General features: G+C 34.5%; 2 protein-coding genes, 1 long non-coding RNA gene and 1 pseudogene across 14 annotated transcripts in view; 1 reads left to right on the top strand and 3 right to left on the bottom strand.

Annotated features, from left to right (window-relative positions):
- Window positions 1–19123, bottom strand: part of LOC143242219 (uncharacterized) — a 280724-nt gene that overhangs the window by 64394 nt on the left and 197207 nt on the right. The gene's annotated exons all lie outside the window — the stretch shown is intronic.
- LOC143243149 (uncharacterized) overlaps window positions 1–19123 on the bottom strand; it is a 58535-nt gene that overhangs the window by 34661 nt on the left and 4751 nt on the right. Inside the window, exons 3-4 of one of the 2 annotated variants that reach the window (XR_013024070.1) lie at window positions 16700–16785; window positions 13502–13642 (exon numbers count right to left, since the gene is read on the bottom strand). This is a non-coding gene — a long non-coding RNA (uncharacterized LOC143243149). Of the gene's footprint in view, window positions 1–13501; window positions 13643–16699; window positions 16786–19123 lie in introns of those variants that run through there. The other variant, XR_013024069.1, reaches the window with a different exon arrangement.
- Window positions 1–19123, top strand: part of LOC143243146 (uncharacterized) — a 99379-nt gene that overhangs the window by 22375 nt on the left and 57881 nt on the right. Inside the window, exons 4-6 of one of the 10 annotated variants that reach the window (XR_013024062.1) lie at window positions 7310–7377; window positions 14324–14853; window positions 17561–18769. The exons of 7 other annotated variants lie outside the window; for them this stretch is intronic. The gene's annotated coding sequence lies outside the window, so the exon portion shown is untranslated. Of the gene's footprint in view, window positions 1–7309; window positions 7378–14323; window positions 15553–17560; window positions 18770–19123 lie in introns of those variants that run through there. 2 more of the 10 variants (XR_013024065.1, XR_013024064.1) reach the window with 2 other exon arrangements.
- Window positions 8292–9827, bottom strand: LOC143243142 (glyoxylate reductase/hydroxypyruvate reductase pseudogene; annotated as a pseudogene). The gene has a single exon (XR_013024017.1). The product of XR_013024017.1 is annotated as a glyoxylate reductase/hydroxypyruvate reductase pseudogene (transcript).

The raw sequence follows: 19123 nt of genomic DNA on the forward strand, positions 1-19123 counted from the left end.
AAAAAATGCAGCACTGACTGCACAATTTTTATAAACTATCATTATCTCCAGAAAAAGAAAAAAAGCAACATACATGCTTAATAACTTTATACTAGATTCTTTAGTCAAGAACTGTAACTGAGCCATAAGTAAACTAAAACCAAATATCCAGCAACCGCTAATATCAGAGCTTCACCGAGTTAAAATAATTCATGTCACTTAGTGGATAAGAGAGTATTCATTGCTTAATTAACTATTTATATAATTTTTACGTCATCATTTTACATGAATACTGACCTTTGGACACAGAAAGCTACATCATAGAAATATTCTCAACTTATCATATTCCTTTCTTGGAATTAGTCTTGCTCTATTTGGTCCTTTAACAAGGTATTTTATTTATCATAAAAATATGATCTCCTTTCACTTTAATAAAGGTTTCATTTATTTATCACACTGACCTACTATGACACAAAATAATACTGTTTGCATGAGTTAGTTAGAGAAAATGTGAAGAATGATTTTTTTTTTCATTAAACCAGGGATTTGGTTCCCAAGATATGACCCACCCGAGTAATCAGATCATTTTCTGGGATCATGTTCATATGAAGGAGAAGATCATTTTACTGATGTAATCATGTTAGGTTCAGAAGAGTTCTTGTACATAAAGATATGTTTCTGTTTTACTGTGTTCAGTTTTGCGACTTGAAAACTGCCACCTAAAAAGCAATGTAAGTGAAGCATGTGGGTAATGTTTTAGTTATTTGACTTTTTTGGCCTCAATATTTGAAACGTATTTAAGTGCTGATTTTAAGTAAAAGTTACGCACTACGTCGTTAATTCCAAATTCATTGGCTCGGCATGGCCAAGCGCGTTGAGGCGTGCGACTCCTAATCCGAGGGTCGCGGGTTCGCATCCCCGTCGTGCCAAATATGCTCGCCCTTTCAACCGTGGGGGCGTTATAATTTTCGGTCAATCCCACTATTCGTTGGTAAAAAAGTAGCCCAAGAGTTGGCGGTGGGTTGTTATGACTAGCTGCTTTCCCTCTAGTCTTACACTGCTAAATTAGGGACGGCTAGCACAGATAGCCCTCGAGTAGTTTTGTGCGAAATTAAAAAACAAACAAACATTCGTAGTTCTAACGGTAATTTAGAAAAATGAGAGTTAGTTCCAATAACTATAATTTTTCATATTTAAAACTGCTAACTCTACAATTTTGTTATCTGTAAAACTTCAGTATTTTTAGAAAGTTGCAAATTATTCATTATATTAGGGACTGTAAAGTTTCATACATTGTCAAGACAAAACACCACTTAAAACTAGTTTGTGAGGAGTATTGTAATGAAATGGCCGTCCACTATTTAACCCAGACACTCACCTATTTGTTCATATGTCGAAACCTTGGGTCACGCAATTTCTTTATCAATATCACGGAATCTTCAGACCTTGAACTTCGTATTAAAGAAAGTTTACTCGTAACAAAAGAGTGCTCTGTTCTTAACGCCGTATACAGCTTCTCAGACTTAAAACTATTTAATAAAGTGCTAAATATTTCACGTCTTTTAATTTCCCACTTTAGCACCGTATGTGTGTATATCACGGAGCCAAAATGCAGCTAGTGGATTATGATATTCAAAAAGGACTTTAAAAAAAGGCCCCAATTTTGCTATACTTGATTTAAAAGTTAATTGACACTTTTCGAGAACTCGCCGAAAGTTTAATTGCACTCCTTTAGTTAAACTTGAATCATGATCTAATCTTTCTTAAGTTACATCACAACGTGTATTGGTTGATTGGGTTTACTGTAACTTTACTTTCAGGAATGTTAAATTATTATAAATTAAACATTTATTAAGGTATTTTAATTCATGTTGCTGGAGTGTATTTGCAAAAACAAGTTCTTTAGTCTTTTAACCCCCTACCTTCTGGTGAGAAACGTACGGTTTTATTAATAGAATATCATATTAGCATAATCTATTTTCTTTCTGTCTACCATGTCAGTAAAGTAGTGTTTGACAATACTGTATCATTAGTCAACATATATTATTTTTCCAATTTTCTTCCAGATGATGGAGTAAGTATGTTCCAGAATTCTTAAAACTAAATAAAAATATATTATGTTTTATTAATGGTTATCTTTATTATTAAACTTTGTTTTCCCCACCACGAGTCCATTGGCCAACTTAAGTAAGAGACTGTATGTACTTGAGAAATGTGTTGGAGATTCTCTGAAAGACAAAAAATATGAAATCCATTATGTTCGCACACCATAAATGATCCCAGCTTTGGTTATCATTACTTAGAACACCCGTGTATCTACACTTTTTTTTTCTTAAGTATGCATGCTATCAATGACGTATTTAGGTTGGGGCTAGAGGGGACTTAGTCCCAGGGCCCATGGTTTTAATGGGGGCTCATTGATAAATTTATTATATGTAAAATTACATGGGATGTAAGGCCCACAAAAATTATCATTTCCTGGGCCACCAACCTTAAATCCGCTACCCTATGGTATCAGTGTCTTCAGATTCTTCCGTAGTCTGACTGTTGTTTCAAATAAAGGAACATCTTTTCTGTTGTATTTTTATCTATAACACTCAAATAGTATTTCTATTTCCAACATTCCAAAACATTGTGGTTTCAACGTTATCCTTTTGTCTTTATGGTATGAACCTACAACTAACCAATCCCTTGAGACGACGAAGCGTATAACTTCATAAACATAGATAATAAACAGTGTCAAATTTACTCTTAGAAGGGGTGAGTGATTAATTACCGAGCATAGCAATATAATCAATATATAGATCAGTTTCAATTTGTTTCATAAAACGAATATAGCATCAATGTCTCCAGCGATATCCTTTGGCACATTCATGTACTTACTTTTTTTGTGTAATCAATTAATATATAGTTGTATTCTTAATGGTTGTGAGCAGTTAGACCATTTCCAATGTTTGCTGACGTGTGTTTCATACCTCATGTAAATACTTCATGACATGTTTATAAATGTCAGAAAAACACGTGTTCAAAAAGTCTTGTAACCTGAGTGCTTTCGAAAGGTGGATCCTGAAAAAACGAGTCCATCTTTCGAAAGTGCTCAGATTTTTATCACTTTTAACCCCATATTCAGAAATTTCTGTTCCTGATGTGATCCTTTTATAAAGTTTGCTTCATTCCATGCATTAATTATTGGGTGTTTCCACTGATGATAGAGCCTGCGTACGTCTGTTAGCTATTCATTCTTCTCAACTTTACCCAACGGCAAAAAGATATCTGTTCAATCATCACAACTTGGATTTTTTAATTTTATATATTTTTATTGTTTCTTTGATACATCCTCTGGATATTACAAGTGAATAGCCCCCCCCGCTAGTTCAGCGGTAAGTCTACGGATTTACAACGATAAAATCAGAGGTTCGATTCCCTTCGGTGGGCTCAGCAGATAGCCCAATGTAGCTTTGCTATAAGAACACACACATACTAATGAATATTTATGAAGAATGTCATAAGAGTTTTCAATTTAAGTGCAATCTTATAAGCTTCATTCCCAAATAATCTTACCAAGTACCAAAATAATTTTACGTTTCACACAAATGTTTTGATGTGTTTTTCATCGAAAATATTTTGTAAAACTTATTTGGGAAAAGAAGGCCAAGTAAAGTTCATTTAATGATAACAAAATAGTTTATTTTTTTTCCTTTTTCATTTCTGTTTACCATTCATTCTACAAAGTTGTAAACCTGGGTCACAAATATTGTTTTGAATTTCAACATAAATCTACTTCCTAATGGTAGTACAAATAAATAAAGAACATAGTTAAAAAAAAAAGGCCTGATGAAACAGTGATTAATTATAAGCGTGAGTACGTATGTTACCATGTCAAGGAAAGCACATAAAAAAAACATAAGTGTTAAGTTTAAACGGGCTAAGGGAAAACAAACTGAGGTGCTAAGAGATTTCTTTTCCTTGCTGTATGCAGTATTGTGACATTCACATTAAAGTACGTAAACAAATATGACTGATTAGTACTTTTATAAAGTATGTTTTTGTTGTGAAATAACTTTATAGTTTTTGAGGTAACCTAGCACGTACTTTTATGTCACGTGAGATTTAATATGAAACTTGATGAAAAGTAGTGAACCGTGTGTGTCGACTTTTCAAATATTTCCTTGACATTAACTGAACTCTTTCTCAAGGTTTTGATTAAGTCTGATATAACGGTTATTATTATTGAAGGACAGTAGAATGAGAATTGTTCTGGGATATCGTTTCAAGACTTGAGCTATTAGCCTAAAGATAATTTTGTGACCTCGTTACCAAGGGCGTAGATTTTTTACACCCAATGGGGAGGGGGAAGATTTTTGCAACCACTTATGTGGACTGTGCAATTTCCAAATTGGTAATCTCTGATTACGTGAACCTGAAAGCTGTAAACATGCAAACAGAGACTAATCTTGTTGCCACGATACTTGCATGTATAGTTAAGCCTTCTAACTGATACGAACTATCGCTTAGATCGAAAAGCTTAGAAGCACGCCTATATTAATGATGTACATTTCGGCTACTGAAAAAAAGCCTACATCTAGGCCTAATTATGCAATTCGATTGGTAAGAACACGAGAATCACAAGAACAAACACACAATTTGTAGGCCTGTGATGCAATAAAACAATTCAACAGACTAAAGTGTAGGGGGGATTATTGTATCTACCATATTTCCAGCAAAAATGAAGGGGGTGTATCCCCCATCCCTCCAGGATCTACGCCCCTGCTCGTTACATATTTATTCGAGGTAATATAATCTGTGTTGGTATAAAATGTCTGCCGCTTAATATATTACATTAGAGACAGTTCTTTTGGAATCAAGTACTATATTATAAACCGAAATTACTTGTGTATTTACGGCAGTGCTACTGGGGTTGTATGACTATGTCCTTAATATTAAACTATTGACTAAAGGCTAAGGAGGCACTTTATCATCACCCACCATCGAAGCTGAGGAACTGACTTTCGCTAATAGAAGCTCCTACCACTCAAAAGTTAAAGTAGAGGAAATATTCTATGGTATCGTTCGGATTTGTTACATGGCTCTACAACAGCGCTACCTCGCACCCTTGGATTTATATTCAGTTTATGTTGGTTTGTTCTGAATTTCGCGCCAAGCTACACAAGAGCTATTTGGATTAACCGATCTTAATTTAGCAATGATGAACTAGGGAGAAAGCAGCTGGTCAACACCTCCCGCCGCTAACTCTTGGACTACTCTTTACCAACGAATAGCGGGGTTAACCATTATATTATAACACTCCCACGGCTGAAAGAGTGAGCGGGTTCAGTAAGAAAGATTCGGACCCATGACCCGCACATTGCGAGTTGGGTTTTGTAACAACCACAAGATTCATATTCGTCAATGTTATTACAATGAAAGACATTTTTCGGTAGTTTTTATGTCTGTTTTAGCTAATTAAACAGGCAAAAATAAATCAAATTGATAACTTTTCGGCGTATTTTATGTAAGTTGCTAAATTATTATTCGTAAACTAGAATAATTTACATAATTTTCGTCAAGGCGACAGGTTCTCCACCAAGTTTTTAATATATTAATTTAGATTTTTGTTTGTCGTAGGTAGCGTATCACGATGAGCCTGGTATGGCCAAGTGCGTAAGGCGTACGACTCGTAATCCGAGGGTCGCGGGTTCGTGCCCGCGTCGCGCTAAACATGCTCGCTCTCCCAGCCGTGGGGCGTATAATGTGACAGTCAATCCCACTATTCGTTGGTAAAAGAGTAGCCCAAGAGTTGGCGGTGGGTGGTGATGACTAGCTGCCTTCCCTCTAGTCTTACACTGCTAAATTAGGGACGGCGAACACAGATAGTCCTCGAGTAGCTTTGTGCGAAATTCCAAAACAAACTTATCACGATGAAACAAAAAAGAAAATTTAATGAAAGGTAAAATCTGGGTGCTTCCTATAGTATATAGAAATTTGTTTTCTTGTATATAAACATAAAGCTGCACAATGGGCCATCTGTGGTCAGCCCACCACAGGTATCGAAAGTCTATTTCTAGTGTTCTTAGTCTGTAGACATCTCTCCCTCGAGATGGGGCGTGTGTAGAACTAAACACACAATACAACTTTCGGAATCAGTGAATTATTGAGTTAATAAATGTTTTAGTACAATGCAAGTCAATGAGAATTACTGCGTTTGTTCGTTAGAAAGGTTAATTAGCCAAAGTATTTGTTATCGATGAATTAGCAATGAATTTCTGCAAATAAGCATAGATTACTTTCACCCAAATATTAAAAACGTAAGAATAAATTCATTATTGTAACTTCGCATTATCTTCATCAAATGCTAATTGAAAGTAGTTTGGTTTCTCTTCTGAGACACCATTAGATAACTGTTATTAAAACAACAAAAAAGTCTTGCATTATACACAATGCCAAGTAGGATACATGTGAGCTGATCACCTCCAGTGTCAATATCAATTCGCTACGAAAAAACACGTTTTTCATGTGCCACTAGGTGTATGTATATGTGTGTGTGTGTGATTACATCATATATGTTATTTGGCTAGAGACAGACAAAACAGTTTGACTTTAGCTAACCATCTGAAAGCAAAAAAAGCCTGGTTTATATACAACATACATCAACAAATTCAGGACTGAACTACAAGCAAAGATTAATAACAAAAGGAGAATTTATAAATAATTGAGTTTCAGTTTTATATCAGTGCCTTTTGACGAAATCCCAGAAACTATATTTTTATAGATAATATTCCAAGATATTATTAACACATTGACTCTCACTCGACCCACCGGTGAGTCGTTCTCTGTTTTCTTTTTAAAAGACCACTTATTGGCTTGGACACAACGGCTACACATACACTCTTTCTAAAAAAAGTAATTGTAAAATGACTAATGGGACCCTAAAAAAGTATCGGTAAAATAAGCTTGGAAGCCAACGTGTTAACATGCAGAAAGTGAAGTTCGATATATTCTTCTGTTATTAACACGTCCTCCAGGGGTCACTCCAAGGGGTGTCTTTATAATTTGTTGAATCGCAAAAGTCACTTCAATCCAGTAACTCCTACAGAGGGTGGTTTTGGACGTATCTTTTTGATGGAATTTCGAAACAAGTTTTCACTTGCTAATTGATAAAATTCGAAGTGAAATATAACGTTCTCAAGTTTCCATACTAGTTAGTACTAAGATCAAACCGTTCAGAGTAAATTCAGTACATATCGATAAAGCCACATTCTTAGAATCATTAATTAAACAACTGACAACTTTTTATTTTTCCGCTATCACCTTTTTAATGCTTATCTTTCAGTTTAGGTAGAACGATTTCACTTGTGATTCGGCAGAGAAGGTCAAAGCATGAAGATATCCAAGAAAAGAGTGAGTAGACAGGAACAATTTGAAAGTAACTACAGACATAATTTTGTGCTCGACCTGTTACACAGTGTCTATCAAGGTGGGCCTAAACCGTTCCTGTGATTTGGAGACTTCCACGCTTATTGTGCTTGGTTATTAAGTCCATGATGCTTGATTGTTTTTGGAATTTCGCGCAAAGCTACTCGAGGGCTATTTACATTGGACGCCCCTAATTTAGCAGTGTAAGAGTAGAGGAAAGGGAGCTAGTTACTTAACACCACCCACCGCCAACTCTTGGGCTGCTCTTTTACCAACGAATAGAGGGATTCATCATCACATTATAACGCCCCCACGGCTGAAAGGGCATGTTTGGTGTAACGGATATTGAACCCACCATCCTCAGATTATGAGTCGAGCACCCTAAAAATCTGGCCATGCCGGGCTGCTATTGATGCACCTACAGATTTCAATCAACTTATGAAATCACTTTTCGCACCCCCAACATTAAAAGAGTGAGGGAAATGCCTTATTTTAAGCCAATAAAAATTTCAGTTAAAATTAAGAAAAGTCGGATTAGATAATTTTTTCAACAAAAATGTTCCCCATTGGTTCATGAGGAGCCTGTTAAAATATTTGACTGTATTTCGCTAAATTACTCTCCACTTTATTAATAAAAGAAGTTGATAGTTACAAGCGAAAATGTCAAAAGTAGCATTACGCCCAACTATTTCATTAAATGTAATGTACAAAGTTATTTATACCAAACTAGTAACGCCTGGCAATGTTTTTTTGTAATATACCTATAACATATGTCAGCTCATTGTTTTTATTTGTAACATGAAATTTCTTGTACAGTGAAATTAACCGTCACTCCTAATAGTATTTGTAATAACTTATTAATTTTTCCCTGTAAAACTAATTAAATTACGCTACCGAGATTAAAATTATAGTATGATTTTATTTAGTTCTGGGCGTAAAAGACACACAATCTTCATATAGCGAAGTACTTATAAGTAAAAAACATAATTACATTCAACTCTCATTCAGAGAGGCAGTATTTTTGCTATTAAAATAACAATACAGAAACCGTCTTACATTCTTATACAAACTTGACGTAACTATTTGGAGTGAGTCTAGTTTTTTTTTATCCACCTTGTGTTGAACATCTTTTAACTCTGGGATCGGTGTCATCAAACCTTTCCCATCGCAATACGACAAGACGTTTCTTACCGCGAGTTTAGCCATATTTTGTCTAACTGTTACTTCTGCAGTTCCTATGTGGGGTAGAAGGACCAAGTTTGGTAGAGTGGTGAGTCTGTGATCTTTTGGTATCGATTCAGGAACCATGACATCCAAACCAGCAGCACGGATCTTTCCATGTTTTAAGGCATCGTATAAATCATCATGTTGGACGACTTTTCCTCTGCTCGTGTTGATAAATATAGTAGATTTCATCAGGTTAAACTGCTTAGCAGTAAACAGTTCTGTTGTTTTGTCCGTCAGATTGCAAGTACAAAGAACGAAGTCCGACTCTCTCAGAAGATCTTCAAATTCTACATAGCGGGCTCCCATACTTTCTACAGCATCAACAGGTTTGTGTATATCATGGTACACAACTTCATTGACCTTAAATGATAAAATTCTTTCGGCAACAGCCTGACCGATTTTTCCTATGCCCACGATGCCCACAGTGGCATTTTAAAGTCCTACACCACACATCCAATAAGGCTCCGACATATATACCCACTCTCCATTTTTTATAGCGTTTGAAGCTTCAAACAGTCGTCTCCCAGTTATCAGCATAAGAGCTACTGTTAATTCGGCAACGCTATCAGTTGGTATCCCTGGTGTATTACTTACTAGGATGTCGCGTTTCCTGCATTCATTAATATCAATATGGTCGTACCCGACAGAATTGGTCGCGATTACTTTAAGTTGTTGTCCAGCTGCATCAAGTACTTCACTGTCGATTTTATCTGTTGGTAAACAGTAAATAATATCCTTTCCCTGAATACCCTTAATAAGCGCCTCACGTGGTATTGTTTTGGGTTCTTTATAAAATTCAACATCACATACCTTCCTCAACATGTCGTTCACTTCCTGCGATATGTCAGGCCTAGTAACAAAAACTTTGTATTTTGTCATGGTGACTACGTTTTATCGTTAGCAGTGCTACACTGTCCGTGTAATGCTCAGTGAAACTCAGTCACTCGCATAGCTCAAGATTAATTATATAACCTATGTTGTCGGTAAGCATCATCTCTGGATAAACACGTGCAAAAGGTTTGTTTGTGATTATTTGAGTTAACCCAAGAGTGTTGAATTTATAGAGCCATAATTTTCCTTTTGTTGATAATAGTAACATAAAACTTAAGAATATGTTATTTAGCCAATAGGTCGCTGCATTTTTATTTTTCTTCATATAAGTGTTTCACATTCTAATGGTAACTGTTGAAGAATTGAAATATATATTTTCTTATTGAAAACATACTTTAATATCAAGCCACACCTCAAGTAATGTCCGATTTTAGGTTCAGAAAAGAGAAAGGATTTCAAACACTTTTAATGTCACTTAATCAATGATGTATGTTCCTTTATTATTAATTACTTCCTGCCAACGATTCACAAGCTTCTGAATGCCACTTCTATAAAATTATTAGGGTTTGGAGGAAAAGAATGCAGAGAAGGTAGTTTTGACAATTTCATGTGTTCCAAGCTCTTTTCCATCAAGATACTTCTGCAAACTTCGGAATAGATGATAATCAGATGGGGAAAGGTCTGGAGAATCAGGAAGTTGTGGAAATCTTTTCAGTCTAGCTCTTCAATCTTTGCAGATGTGATCCTTGCTGTATGAGGCCGTGCATTATCCTTGTGTTACACAACACCTTTACAACTGATCAAAGCAGGCCTCATTTCTTTCAGTGCAACCTTTGAGCGCTCTAACTGTTGACAATAGAAGTCTGATGTAATCGTTACATTAATAGCAGCAATTCAAAGTGAATCACATCAACAATATCCAACCGAAAGATTATCAAGACTTTCCTAGGGTGGTGGTACATTTTGGGCTGTGCTTTAGCCAGTTCACCTGCACGTAGCCATTGTCTGCGGCACTTAACAATTTTTATAAAATATCAATTTTCCATCTCCAGTCACTAACCTGTCCAAAAAAGGTGAGTTACATTTACGAGAGTGCAGAGAAGTGCAAATGTCCACTCTTGCTCTAAGGTTGGCTTCTTTCAAATCATGGGTGACCCTTTTGCCAAGTTTTGAAACGTTTTCTAGCTGCTGTAGATGACGGTGAAATGTTGAATGGTTTGAAATTAGCTTCTGTGCCAGTTCTTTAACAGTTACAGCACAGTCTCCATCAAGTGCAGCCAGCAACAAGTCATCGTTAAACTATATAGGATGACCTGATCGTGGCGCATCACATAAATTGCAGTCACCTGATCTGAACTTCTGAAAGCACCTTCGACATCTTCTTTCATTGAGAGGCTTCGCATCGTAAACAACTTGAATATTTCGTGTAGTTTCGGCTGCACGGTTGTCTTTTTTAAATTCATAAAGCATTATATGCTTAATGTGCTTCTCAGACACATCCATCTTCATAATGGTTTATTTGATAAATGATCTAAAAGTGGAGTTGGGTTAGTTTCTTTAATTTGTGTGAACATTTTTATACACGTCTTACTACATATTTCAGTCATTAAAGCCTTTTGCAAAGACAAAAATGATAATACAATTTCTGTATTACATTTTGAAAATTACTATGGGATGACCTGATAGTTTTTCCTTCATTTTTGTTTAATTTCGCGCAAAGCTACACGAGGGCTATCTGCGCTAGCCGTCCCTAATTTAGTAGTGCAAGACTAAAGGGAAGGCAGCTAGTCATCACCACCCACCGCCAACTCTTGAGCTACTCTTTTACCAACGAATAGTGAGATTGACCGTCACATTATTTCGCCCCCGATGCTGAAAGGGCGAGCATATTTGGTGTGACGGAGATTCGAACCCACGATCCTCAGATTATGGGTCGAGCGCCTTAACCACCGAGCCAGGCCAGGACCCTTAATTGTTCAACAATACGTCTGTGAACTAAAAAACCGAATTTTGTTAACCGTTGTGCGTACAGCACAAATAGTCTATTGCAAAGCTTTCTACTCACCTACAAACAAACGCATCAAAAACATATAAATTATGATGAATTTTATATGTCAGAAATATCGCTTTATTAGAACAAAGCATACGGTGAAATTTTCTCGTCTTCTCCAAAATGTATAAATTGTATTAGGGTTTACATATAAAATATCTGTTTATCTACAATTTGTACTGATAAAGACTAAGATAAAATTTATTTTTATGTTTCTTTTTTAAGCACAAAGCTACAGAATGGGCTATCTGTGCCGTGCCCACCACCGGTTTTTAGCCTTACTTACCACAAGAAAGCCTGTGCTCTTTCTAACAAAAGTAAACAGAAAATGGTGCTTCTAAATAGTTTCTTTTATTCGATATTAGAACGGTAAAAAATGTTTGATCAAGGTTTATATTTCAAAGAATACAATAGGTATGAGTGATATTTTAGTTACACAGTCCATGAATAAAATGAATAAAAAAGACAATATAAAAATTTGACAATAGTCGCAAAGGTCACAAAGTCGTAGGATCGACTGCAGTCGGACTTTGCAGTGAAAGAGTTAATGACTGAAGTTGGTTTTTCTGACAGTCTCTCAAACATATACATTAATCGATAATCCACAGGTAACACACCGTTTAACAAACAGAAATTTACATAAACCGCCAACCAACATAATACGGTAGCCACTGTTAATCTCACTTAGTGATGTCGCAACAAATAACTTACTGAAATCAAAGTTGTTAACTGTTAATGTAGTGGCTTCATATCAAATACCCTAATGAAACCAAAGTTGTTAACTGTTCATTTAGTGGTGTCATAACAAATACCCTAAAGAAGCCATAGTTACAACGGTAACACGTACAATGATGAAGAATGATACTTAAGTTATGCAAATATTGTATGAAAGCAGAATATTTCAGTTATAGTATGCAATATAATCAATTATGCAACTTAAACAAATACTAAAGCATTTTATGCTGAACAGTGTTTCAAAATTTCAGTGAGCATTGGACTTTTGATACTTGTTAGCACAATGTTATTAGCAACCCCATCATGTGTTACAAATACAATTTTCTTGGCTGTGGAAATTCATTACAATTACACCTCCATGTCAAACCTGTTATTAGTAATAATTAGTTATAGTTATTAGTAACATGTATTCTGGTTCATTCATGAAGTAAGCAAAAATAAAGTATAACATTAAACCAATCTTTAAGTAGAGTTTTACCAAAACATTCTCTAATTGAAATTGATACTCAAGACTCTACAATTTGATCTTTAGCTATATTTAACTGTTGTGAAATGTATCTATTGTGTGATTGGAAAAAAAAAACTGAGCCAGGCTAGTACAGATACTTATGTACATTTCTGTATTTTTGAACTTTACACCATCACTGACATCATTGTTAGATATGACTGGACATGCACTGGACATCAGCAGCTGAACTTATAAGAAGAAAACAAATACGACTACACATTGTAGAAAATGTAGGTGAGGAAGTGGTAATTGTTTATGTTTACAAAATGTCTTTATGGATTTTGTAGAAAGTAGCAGCTTATAAGTCACTTACTTTAAGTGTAAACCAAACCTTTACTCAAAGATAAACAATCATAAACAGTATTTTGTATTTATGGCAAAAGCTACTGAAACTACCTGCCACAATCTTTAATTTTGAGCTACTTATCAGAGAGAAGATAGCAAACCACTACTTCTCCCACCTCCTGTGCTAAGGGATTGACTGCTTCTTTTGTAACACAGCCACAGCTTAAAGAACAGGAGACATTTTGTGGTATTGCAATGAATTTGATTTGATTGAAACACAGGAAGAACGATTACTAGTAACTTGTAGTATAAGTTATTACATACTCATGTAGAAAGTAAACTAAATATACATCCTTATGCATACATGAAGTCAGACAGACACTTAAGATATTTTGTCACTTCTGGATTATGGTAACTAATTAAACACCCTTGAAAGAGGTACAGATAGTCCTGAAGTACATTCCTATCTTGGTATCTTCTTGTGTCTGTTAACCAGTTTGAAGGATTATTAACAGATTCACTTTATTTATTTTCACCATGAAACTTCAGTTCTCTTCTTTAACTCTGTCAGAATTTCAAATATGTCCCAAAGTGATGCACTTGTTTCAAAGTTCCTGTAAAAATTAAATAAATTGAAAGACAAAGTAACTGAATAATTCTATATCCAGAGTCTAGCACATTACCCTAAAACAAAACAATCCCACCAAAGATAGGAATAATGAAATTACTGAGACTTTAAATAAAAAAACATAAACCATGAAGCTATCAAGCTGAACAGATAAAATGGTCCCAGAAATATCAGTTTTTGTTACAAGTTACTGTTACTTATGCTGAAAATATGTTCTGAGCCAATATGTTTCTTGTAACCAGAAATTATGTTATGTAGCTACCAAATACTGCTTAATAACTAAACAACTACATATTATTTGAAATTTCATTCTTAATTAAGACTATAACTGGCTTTATTAAAACCAGTATTTGAAAAACAGTTTTGTATTTGGGTATCACTTAGTTTAGTGCTGCTGTTATTTGTTGCCATGAGATTTTAGTCTTCTTTGACCAAAAATGCATCTACGAGATTATTTGTTTTGTACTTACAAAGAGTGTTAAACTTTAACTGTATCTTATGATGGCTTATTACACTTGTATAATTCAAATGATCAAATAAAGGACTTAAAATGTTTTCCTTAACTTATGTAAGCAGGTACTAGTGTTACTATCAGAAAAGTTAACTGTGGTTAGTGTAAAAGAAATTGGGAGTTGTGATGGGAAAGTAACATAATTTTCCTTTCCAGGATAAATTTATAAAGGCCACAAAAAAAAAGTGGAACAAGTGTGCGTGAATGTGTAGACAATTCTTATACACTACTTTCAAGAAGGTTCACAGAAAAAGGTGGAACAAGTGCAAACAATTTTTACAATAAAACACTGTTTCATATAAGGAAATGAAATGTGTACCTATGTTTAACCAGTTCAAACATCTTTTGAAAGGAAGAAAATACTGATGAGAGAATTATTAAAAGTCAGTTATGTGGATGAACCATGTATTTTGAAAATGGAAAAACCAGGATTAAACAGCACATTCTCTTTAAACAAAAAGCAACTGGAAACAGAGTTTATTAAATGTTTTGATTTTTTAAAATATTCAAGAGAATAGTGTACAAGGGAAAAAATTCAAAGAATTCAAGTCTACCGATATATTACGATAACCTCCCAACTACTCCTGAAGAGAATGATGCATCTAGAAAATTTTGTTTTCTCCATAAGAAGAGTAACTTCAACAAGAAAATGAAGACAAAGAACCTGCCCCCCCACTAGTACAGAGGTAAGTCTACGGATTTACAATGCTAAATTAAGGATTCGATTCGTCTCGTTTGGCTCAGCAGATTGCTCAATGTGGCTTTGCTAAAAGAAAACACACATACACAAAGAACCTTCCAATAGTAAGTTGAATGAAATCTGTGTCAAGAATTTTACAGGAGGAAGAATGTAAAGCTGTACACAAAGTAATTCTATTTTATTATTGGTAAGTCATCTAATTATTAGATTCAAAGAGGTCTGGGAACTAGAAGGTTACAGAATAAGGATGTAAAGTTGTTTTTTACCAAAACACAGTTTTACTTATCCATAGAAAACAAAACAAAAACAACAACAATAAAAAAAACATGTAATTCACCACCTAATGTCAATAATAATAAACTTAGAGAATGTGATGAAATGTGGTATTTTACCAGTTTTCTATTGAGTAACTGGCAGAATAACAGGAGGTTCACCAGGAAATGTACTGTAGAGCAAAATTCTAAATTCTCTAACCTTGACTGAAGTTGAAGCAAAGAGAGAGATTGGCTTCAAGTAAAATCTTTATCTCAAACATTCATTAAACAGTCAAAGACAATAACAAGTGTATCACTTAGGTGCCTTTACTGGAAAGCTTAAATATCAATTATATTTGTAGCAAAATATAATCATATCTGTGATCATTACTGATGGTACAGACTAAAAAAAACAACAACATGGAAGCATATATGAAAAATATTGCCTTTCTTTTAGGGTTAACATTACTGTATAAAAGTACAACATGAATACCAATACAAAGGAACACCTTTATACATAAACTATATTAATAAATATAATCAAACATCAAGCACACCCTCTACATTCCTACACTCAATTACACAACCCCTTCAAACATGTGGTCATCTGTCGGTCAGTTACCTCTTTCTTTCTTTATGAACCTGACAGAGACAGAAGAAGGTCAAAACGTTGTTTGCCCCTCTACATAAAAATTTTCTCAACCCATACCAGCCGTTTTAAATATATAAAAATACATCATGTTTTACTTGAAAGGAATTTTTCCTAAAAACAACCAAGCTGATTGTTGTCTTAAATTAAAACTACACAAATAACATATTGAAAAAAGTTTTAAAAATGTATATTAAACAAGGTTGTAGGAAATGTTTCAACACCCAGACAAACAGTAAGTTTTAGCGTTATTAACTGAAGACAGGGCCCAACATGGCCAGGTGGGTTAAGGCGTTCGACTTGTAACCTGAGGGTCGCAGGTTTGAATCCCAGTTGCACCAAATATGCTCACCCTTTCAGCTATGGGAGCAGTATAAAGTGATGGTCAATCCCACTATTCTTTGGTAAAAGAGTAGCCCAATAGTTTGCAGTGGGTGGTGATGACTAGCTGCCTTCCCTCTAGTCTTATACTGCTAAATTAGGGACGGCTAGCACAGGTAGTCCTTGAGTAGCTTTGTGCGAAATTCAAAACAGACAAATTGAAGACAGAACAGAATGACAGAAAGTTGCAGGCCTGTTACCTTAAGTATAAATATGTAAGTTTCAATACTTCATAAAAAAAAAGACAAAAATGATCTTGAATGTCATTTTCATTATCTTAATGATTTTCACGAGTTCAGTATTTATTAACAAAAGAAGTTGCATTGTTTTATCTTAAGAATATGACACTTAGAAAATCTACAGAAATATACTGTTACTTCATGCACTTGACTACTGTTAATGTAAATTATTAAAGCTTATTTACTTTCAGTGAAGTTTCCTTGCTGTTATGTTTTTAGATCTGTAGAAAACAAATGTGGTATGTATAAGTTAACAACAGTATAGAGGATAACACAAGGAGTACCAAACAACAACAAATGCTGACTTACAATATCTGCTAGAGAGGTCATATCTTACTATGTACTGATTTATGAGACTGGAACTTCTTTCTAACATCTGTAGCTTTGTCAATATTCTGTAAACAGATCAAAATCTTATGTTATCTAGATTCTAATCTCTTAATGCAAAGGACCTGTCATTAAACATAACAATACAGAAATACCTAAATTATAAAAACAATAAACAAAGTCCCTTTCTTGTGAACATCACTTGGAGAAAAAGCTACACAAGAGAAATAAAGTAATTTATTTGAAAAAAATTTGATGATAAGTCCACTAACTTCTTTATAAAGTACTTGTGTTGATATAAATTTGATTATAAATCCATTAACTTCTTTATAAAGTACTTGTGTTGATAGAAACTTGATTATAAATCCATAAACTTCTTTATAAAGTATCTGTGTTGATATAAACTTGATGATAAGTCCACTGACTTCTTTATAAAGTACTTGTGTTGATATAAACTTGATGATAAATCCATTAACTTATTTATAAAGTATCTGTTTTGATATAAACTTGATGATAAATCCATTAACTTCTTTATAAAGTATCTGTGTTGATATGAACTTGATTATAAATCCATTAACTTTTTTATAAAGTACTTGTGTTGGTAAAATCTTGATAAATCCATTAACTTCTTTATAAAGTATCTGTGTTGATATAAACTTGATTATAAATCCATTAACTTCTTTATAAAGTACCTGTGTTGGTAAAATCTTGATAAATCCATTAACTTATTTATAAAGTACTTGTGTTGATAGAAACTTGACGATAAATCCATTAACTTCTTTATAAAGTACTTGTGTTGGTAAAATCTTGATAAATCTCTTAACTTTATCTACTATCCTGAAGTCTACAGGTAAAATATCCATCTGAGCAGTCACTAGAAGAAGCTGATGGGTATGGTTAGCAAACTTCAGTTTGGAAGGAGCTAAAAGAAGCCAATAATCCATATAATGGCTCAATCACAACTCCAAAGCATGAAGATAATAAATAAAAGCTCTGACCTCTTGACAAAAAAAACATAAGGGGCAGAAGCAAGCTTGAAGAGAAGGGAACAAAACACCATGTGATGGACGAACTGAAGATACTGATGAGACCATGGGGATATAGGGATGTGGAGATAAACACTAGTGACATCAATACCTGTCATTCATAAGCCCAGAGAAAATGCCCACTGTCAGGTAAGAAACAGTAAAATTGGACAGTTGAACAAAGTAACTGAGGAAAGACGAATTGATGATAGGCTTCCAGTCCTGGTTTTCTTAAGAACAACAAAGAGTCTTGAATAAAACTAGGTGAAAGATATATAACAGATTCAATGTCCTGCTGAGATAATAGTTTCTGAACCACCTCCAACAGACACTGGCTGGTCATGAGATTCCAATATGGAGGAAAGAAAATGGGTATAGGAGACACTGGAGGAAGGAAAAAATGGGATTATGAATCCTTCCAATAAAAGTTGAAGACCTTAATGTTCCATGTTGAAAGGATGCCAGTAAAGAAGAAAATTGGTAAGCCAAGCTCTCACCAGATTAGAATCCACCAGGTGATGTGATGTGCATTGTCAATGAATACGATGAGATGAGGACCTCAAGGAGAAGGAACAAGTAAGAGTTGGGAAAAAGTGGGAGGAGAAATGGTAATAGGTGCTGTACTTGGCTCTGACTGAGACATAACAGACTGTTGTTGTACTGCTGCAGTTCATGATTCAAAAGACTCAGAGATTGTGTCCAGTATGTATTACCACAGAAGTGGGCCATATGTAAATACCTAAGATAAGATGATGGTAAACATGTATGAGTTAAGGTTGCATCACAGTCTAGACGGTCCCAACAACAGAGAAACTACATATGCAGAGATAGAGCCAAAGACATGAAATAAGCCAACATAGAATAAAGAAGGGACAGGATATTTCCCAAAATCCCTCAGGGTTTTGATGAAAAGCTTAAGAGAGGATGGGTGGTTGAGAGATAATGTAAAAAAGTTGTGAAGGTAGAACAAAGGCAGGAAAGTTGGGCATGTGTAAATTAATAAAACAATCTGTACTGAATTGTGAAACATACTGAAACAAATGTTCTTTGTAAAGAACAAATTTCATTTCATACAAAGTACAAACAATTAACAAATATATCAGAATATACACTATAAATTAGGTGTATATCATCTCTGTAATTCATTAACTAAATAATATTACAAATGGAAGCATGATTAAAAACTGGCTGATAGCATAGTAAGCAATACTGTTAGGATTAAAAAGAATCAAATTTTGATGTACTGTACCACTTGAAAAAGCAGTAAGAAAACTAGGTTTAAAACAAGTTGTTCCTATGACAACACAGTTGAATAAGAATATGGACATCTAATTTATAAAAAAAAAATATGGCAGTAATGCAACACGTTTTCCTGTGTGTT

This window comes from Tachypleus tridentatus, unplaced genomic scaffold (genome assembly GCF_004210375.1).
Source record: "Tachypleus tridentatus isolate NWPU-2018 unplaced genomic scaffold, ASM421037v1 Hic_cluster_2, whole genome shotgun sequence".
Lineage (NCBI taxonomy): Eukaryota > Metazoa > Arthropoda > Merostomata > Xiphosura > Limulidae > Tachypleus > Tachypleus tridentatus.